This window comes from Mus musculus, chromosome 3, assembly GCF_000001635.26.
Source record: "Mus musculus strain C57BL/6J chromosome 3, GRCm38.p6 C57BL/6J".
NCBI classification, from domain to species: Eukaryota; Metazoa; Chordata; class Mammalia; order Rodentia; family Muridae; genus Mus; species Mus musculus.
The window spans coordinates 116197911-116204757 of record NC_000069.6 but is presented as its reverse complement, the minus strand read 5'-3'; the positions used below and the strand labels follow the sequence as shown (position 1 = coordinate 116204757).

General features: G+C 43.4%; 1 long non-coding RNA gene across 2 annotated transcripts; it reads right to left on the bottom strand.

Annotated features, from left to right (window-relative positions):
• Positions 1–1167: 1167 nt before the first annotated feature.
• Gm31651 lies at positions 1168–6561 on the bottom strand. Of its 2 annotated transcripts, XR_375977.2 has the most exons (4): positions 6393–6561; positions 4252–4379; positions 3039–3214; positions 1168–2329 (listed from the first exon to the last, which is right to left on the bottom strand). It is a non-coding gene; the product is annotated as a predicted gene, 31651 (long non-coding RNA). The 2 variants fall into 2 exon arrangements; XR_375976.2 differs by lacking the exons at positions 4252–4379; positions 6393–6561 and adding an exon at positions 3442–3668.
• Between the last annotated feature and the right edge of the window lie 286 nt (positions 6562–6847).

The following is a 6847-nucleotide window of genomic DNA, read 5'->3' as shown; positions in this document are numbered from 1 at the left end:
CTCTGTCTGCCATGCCACGCCCCTAAGTACCAGACCATTCACTCTGAAATAAGTTTAACTCCTAGGTTTATTCACTCCTTTTCCTGACCGATACAGATATTGTTAAAAACAATGTGTGAATTCATTGCTTTTCTTCCTTTTCTCTCAGGGAAATTCTGTTCCAGAGAAAACATTTTTAGGGAAATTCCAAGGATCAAATTCAGGCCATTGAGCCATGACTTAACTGTTTAGTTGTTAAGGATGACTAAAGATAAAACAGGTTGTTATTAAGTTAAAAGGATCTTGGGTGAAGCTGTACCCATACCCAAATAAACCTGGGAAAGAGGTCCCCAGAATGCAGTGAAACCACCAGACCAAGCTTGTTATCAGCTGGATGAGGCTGGCTGCATTCTTGCCCGACTGATTTCAGTGGGTGGGACACTTTCTTTTGTTTGTAGTAGGCTGCTCTGTTTTTTACAACACATAGACTTTATAAACACAGTATTTTTTTTTTAATCAAACGATGGTTAATCTAAAGTCTTGCTGAATCAGTGCTAGGCAAAGCCAAACTCTGTGTTTATATTAACTAAAGGACAGACGTTGAAGGCACTGTAGAGAAAAGCCATTGTCCTTGCTTGGATTGTGACTATCAAACATTAACTCCTGCTGGAATGGGGCCTGAGGGAGTTGAAGAACACACCCTTGAAGGTGAACTGTCCTCATATGATCAGATCAAACTTCTTTTATACCTTTCCTAGGCAGACATGTAACGCACATGGTCTTGCATGACCACACCAGTGTTCAGTGCTTACTAATCTTTCAAGGCTATGTTCATCCTTACACAAAACAGACATTCCTTATTTTCTGTAGATAGTAGAGAAAGACTACCAACTGCATGTTTAAAATATAACAGAAAAATTCAGATGTAAGGTAAGTTCTCCCAAAGAAATGTAAAAACAGAATGAAATACTTTCTTTTTTGACACTAGTTTTATTGACTAAGGAAGTCAAAGAGGTCTACTGTGAGTGAAACTGGGTTTTTTGGGTTTTTTTGTTTGTTTTTTGTTTGTTTGTTTGTTTTTTCAAGACAGGGTTTCTCTGTGTAGCCCTGGCTGTCCTGGAACTCACTCTGTAGACCAGGCTGGCCTCGAACTCAGAAATCCACCTGCCTCTGCTTCCCGAATGCTGGGACTAAAGGCATGCGCCACCACGCCTGGCGAAAACTGGTTTTTAAGAGGACATAAATGCTTTCAAATTTTGATTTTAATAACTTGAATAGATGTCCCCTTTTAAGGAGGCGGGACATACACTCTATCTATTGGTTATGAACTATGATGATGCTGTCCTTCCAAAGAACACAGTAGGGAGGACAGAGAGGAGAGATGGTGGTCTGACAGTAGAGAAGATGCAAATGCTACTTCAGCCAGATCTCTATTAATTTTGATAAAACATGTTAGTATAATTTATCCTCAACTTTAGATGAACAGTATGGCAATTCATTGATCAGTGTGGTGGTGATGATGATAAAAAAAAAACCACGAGACAAATTCCAATAAAGGAGTATCCACAAAATACTTGACCACTATTTATGGTTATAGGAACAATGTGTGCACATCTACACCAGGAGAAATGACACTGTGAATTTGATGATATGGCTGGGCCCCAGAACAGAAGTGGGAATCCCAAGAGATGACACCGAGCAGGACAATCTGGGGGCTACTCACAGAGAGACTCATCCTCCATGCTAAGATGGCTCCTGCTAAGTAGGAGACTGGAGGCAGATGAATTCAGGATGAAGGAAACAAAACCGAGACAATGCAATTGATACAGTGAGAAAGGAATATAGCATCCTTTACCCATTGAGCTGTTTACTAATTCAGTGGGTTAGTCTATAAAGCTAGGGGTCATATACAACTCGAAGGGTATTTGTGAGGCTCTCGAAAGTAGCTGTACACCTATAAATGGTGGCTCTGGAGCTGTGCAATGGCCTACCTCACTCTTGGGTGTAGACTCTGGCTACCTGTGTGCAGGATGCTGGGTGAACGTCCTGAATTGAATAGAATGTACCCACCCACATACACCTCTCCTGCCAATCAGGGCCACACCAGGACTACTGGATACCTGTGTAGGGGAGAGATTGTGCTTTCCTTCAGAATGAAGCTGAGTTCCAGTGAGTAGGCGCACTCCTTCCTATCCAGCTCAGAGCGATTCAGCCCCGGGGCTACCAGTCTCCACCTCTTTAGAAGATTGTTCAGCTTGCCTCCTTGATGTTTGCTTCTTTATTCAGAGACATCTCTTCTCTCCCCTTCACACTTTACTATGTTAAAAAAGAAGGTCCACGTGGTACGTAGCTAGTTAAAAAAGAGCGAGCTTTTAGGTCACTGAAGTTGGACCCCTCCCTCATCATTAACTCTGGACCTTGTCTCCTGTTTCCCTGGTAACACAGTCATTTTAGTGAAGAGGAATCTATCATGGCTGCCTCTTATTAGAGTCTGAAATGCCATGTGAAAAAAATGGAGGCAGTGTAAGAGCTGCGGCTACTTAACATTTAAAATAGCATACAACGTGGAGGAAGGCAGAGGGAGCTGGACTTTGTTAAAGTCCATTAAGGAACATAGGAAATAAATTTGTATAGATTTTCCTGCTTTTAAATTCTTTAAAATATGGCCTGTTGTATGATTTAGGGCCAAAGAATAGGATGTGAGTTGCATTTCTGGCCCTGGGTAGAGACATGACATTCTAAACTACTGAAAAGATCCTAAGATGATAATCTAGCAGGTTCCCTTGTAACAAACACGACACTGTTTCCTCCCTTATAGAGCTAATCTAAGGACACTTGCTGATCACCTGGACTGGATGTCCCCTTCATGAAAGCTGTCTCTTCCTAGTATAAAGTCTCCCTCAGAATGTGGGTTAGCACAATGGTCTCTCTGACTATTGTCAGTTCTCACACCCTTTCCTCCACAGTGGCTCCTTTTGAACACTACCAACTCCTATCACTTAAAGGTACCCCACTTTACTCCATAATAAAGTCCACCTTCTGAGTGCCTTGGGTCTTACCTGAATTCTTCTGACTGAACACACAAGGTCTCAGGAGCTGAGAGGAGGTCAGAATGCGCTTCCAGTAACAAATACGCATTTCGTTCATCGTTCCACACCATGACGGGCCCTTCAGTGGCAGGCCTTGTGCATCGGGGCTGGAGCAGTTCTTGGGCTGAGTTACCTTTAACTAGGCTCTAAGGTGGAAGACAGACATCAAATAAACTTTTACAAATATCTTATTGGCATTCACTTGATTTTTATGCCTTAAAATATGTAATAAGATTACTCTTATATTGCTAGACAAAGCTTGACACTTTTAATTTCCCTGTCAGCTCTTAAAGCCTCTCAGAGAATCAATAGCCCCTGACTCTGTGGGACCCTTGGATAATGTTTGAATGGACCATTGGGCAGAGCAGCTCACCTTCGGCTGAGGTTTTCATGTTCTGGGCTAGGTGGGAGGATTGCTCTTTCCTTGGTGCCCAGCAAAGCATGGTCCTAGCAAGAGCACCAGAGAAGTAATGGTTGACATCAGTCATCGTGTGAAGCATTTCAGTGTGAGCAACCACTCATATCACAGGAAGCCAGGATTCCAGGATGCCAGGTGGGATCTGGGTTTTGGTGTTCGCCTTCAAATGGGGAGGAGTAGGTTGGGGTTCTATGGGTATGGACCAATGGATAGTCAGAAATTTGGTAGGTTCTGATTGACTTCCATCCACACCTGTGTTTGTAAACCCCTTTCCTGGTCCAGCCTTTTTCTATTTAGACCTAGCTGTTCTTTCTCTTTTTTTCTCAAGTTCCTTTCAGCCAGATCATACCCAGATGGGGCTCCACACAAGTGGCAGATAACTTACTGTGGATTTAAGCCATTTCTTCTAAAAAGTGCATTCATATCCTGCTTCATCTTTAAAGGTAAAACTTTCCTTGGTGACAGGCATGCTTCTGGCACATTGGAGATAGGAGGCCTTGAGGCCTGGCTTGCAACACTGGCTACGGATGCCTCTGGACTGAGCTACTGATTCGAATGCTCCCCATAGGAGAGGAGAAGCCATGGGGTTGCACAGCTGTGGAAGATTCAAGGGGCTCCACTGGTCTTCCTCATGCTCCATGAAGTATCAGTGAGACCAAGGGCAGGACAGGCCGTTTTGTGTCAATGGCCTGACTTCCTTTTGAACTCCAGTTCTTTCTTGCTAGTTGGGCAGATGCTGTAACCTCAGAGCGTCAGATACTTTACCTGTAAAATGCAGATAATAATAGCTGCCACCTCCTAGGACCGTTGCTATGAAGGTTCAATGAAATGCTCAGAGCTCGGGGTGGCACCTCGTTCTTTGCCAAGTGCTCAAGCCAGCGATCAGCTGTTACCTTAAAAAGAAAAAGCAAAGTGAGATCACGCTTGCTACTATTTTCCATTGAGCTTGAACAAACATTGCCTTGTTTCCACGGAGAGAGGTGCACAGGTGGGGGGGGGGGGGAGGTGAGTGCTTCAGAGAGCTCTGATGACTGTATCATGCAGCTGCAGACACTGATGCAGCTCAGGCAACCGCAGAGACGCTGAGAGTGACACCTCTCCTACTCCTTCAGGCTTAATGCGGAAATAATGACACGGGTGACAGGTTTTCATTTCTCCCCCAACTTTCCTGCCTATATCGTTAATCTAGAGCTTCTCTCTGTGCTGTGCCTGATGAAGAAACCAGGAGTCTAACAAGGGGTTGGGAATTTGTGTTAAAAATCTTACATCTGAGAGTACTGTGTTAACAGAGGCCTCCAGGGGTCTGAACCCTTTGTCAGAAAGACATAAATAAAATCGTACCTTATATTAAGACTATTAAGGAGTGAGAGTCCAGGCCAAGTTATTAGAGCATGCACGATGTTTAAACAAATTCAAATAGGAAAATGAAACCAGCAGATAAAAAGAAGACAGTTGTCTGCAACAGTTATCAAATATCAAGTGAGCTATTTTACAGGGATGGAACTCTGCTCCCTTCTTCTCTGTCTTGGGGCAGGATCTGCTGAAGCATAGGCTAGACTCACACACATTATGCAGCCGAGAATGACCTTAAGTCTCAGACCAGCCTGCCTCTCCCTCCTATTGTGTGCCACAGTGCTCTTGTTCATGCTTTGCTGACGATCAAATCCTGGGCTTATTACATGCTAGTCAAACACTCTTCCAACGGAGCGACCTCTCCAGCCCCTTAAAAAATAGAATTTAAGGTGATTTGGAAGTGGCATTACCAGAGGGAAGGGTTGAGTTAATTTTGTTCTTTAAACTTTTTAGATGATTTCTGGTCTATTTATCATGTGTGTCCACACATGCGCACATACAAACATGGGTACGTGACATGGCATATGTATGGCAATCAGAGGGCAATGTATGGAGTCAGCTCTCTCCTTCCATCATGTGCATTCTGGAGCCTGAACTCAGGTCATCAAGTTTAGTGGCAAGCACTGAGCCACCTTGACAGCTTTGACCTTACCTCATTTTTAAGGTGAAATGTACTGTTATACTGAGAGTGTGATAGTTATGCCTCTGCTGCCCTACCTGTAATAGTTAAAAAGAAATAAATAACACTAACCATATGCTATTCTAAACCTACTTACAAATAGTTTGAAGGTTTTAAATCCACTGAGCTACAATTTTATTTTTAATTTACTGTTTACCATGTGAACAGCACATACATGTTTTAGTCCCCATAATAACGAAGTAAAACTAATGTTTGATCCTATAAATTTGATAATCTCCATATTAACAAAAGATACCATTGGGCTTCCAGTAGGAAAAATTCACAATAGTCCACTTTGTTGGATTCTTATATGTTCACCTCTTGCCTCTGCTTCCAGAGAACTGGGATTACAAACCGCAGCACCACACCAAACTTGTCATTTTATTTATAAACTAATACAACCCATCAAGAAGCCTTATCATCTCTACTTCCAACATAAATGCAGAACCTGTCCATTGCCCCCTGAAGCCACTCTCACTGCCTCTGTCCCTGGCAGTACCCTGCACACTGAAGACACTCTGCTTTGGCTGCTGAGACAGTTTTCTCTCACCTCCTGATTTCCAGTAGTCGCTGAAGTCAATTACAAATGGAGAGGCCAGTTTGGCCTTTCTGCCTGCTTTAGTTTCATTCAGTTGCTGTGACAAACACCATGAGCAAAGCCACAGAGGAGAGGAGAGGAGAGGAGAGGAGAGGAGAGGAGAGGAGAGGAGAGGAGAGGAGAGGAGAGGAGAGGAGAGGAGAAGAGTTTTTGATTTATTCTTCCAGGTTTACTCCATCATTGAGGGAATTCAGGGCAGGAACTCAAGCAGGGACTTGAAGGCCTGTCTGATAGCTATTCCACACAGCGTTACCTCTGACCAGGGAATACACTCACAGCCAAGGAAGTGCAGCAGAAATTATGGAGGAACATTCTTTGCTGCCTTTCAGCTAGTTTTCTTTTGAAGTCCAGGACCAACTGCCAGTAACAGTGCTGGCTTTGAGATGATGCTGGCCGTGGTGGGCTGGGTCCTTCTGCATCAGTTAAGAATCAGGACAACCCCCCACAGATTACATTCAATTGCACATCTCCCCTCAGAACCCTAGGGGAGTTCTAGTGTCAAGTTGTTACAGCTAAGCAGACCAGAACCACCTTCGACATTTCATTATGAAAATCTTCAAGCTCAAAGTAGTTGAAACACTTGTATGGAGAACATTAACACACCTCTTGAGTAATGTTTAACTTTGGCTCGTCTTACCTTCCTGTCCAGCCATTTGGCCCCATATTTAGTCATCCCTCAGCCTCAACTTTAGTACACTTTAAAGAAATTACAGGCACTGGTGCTCTCTTTT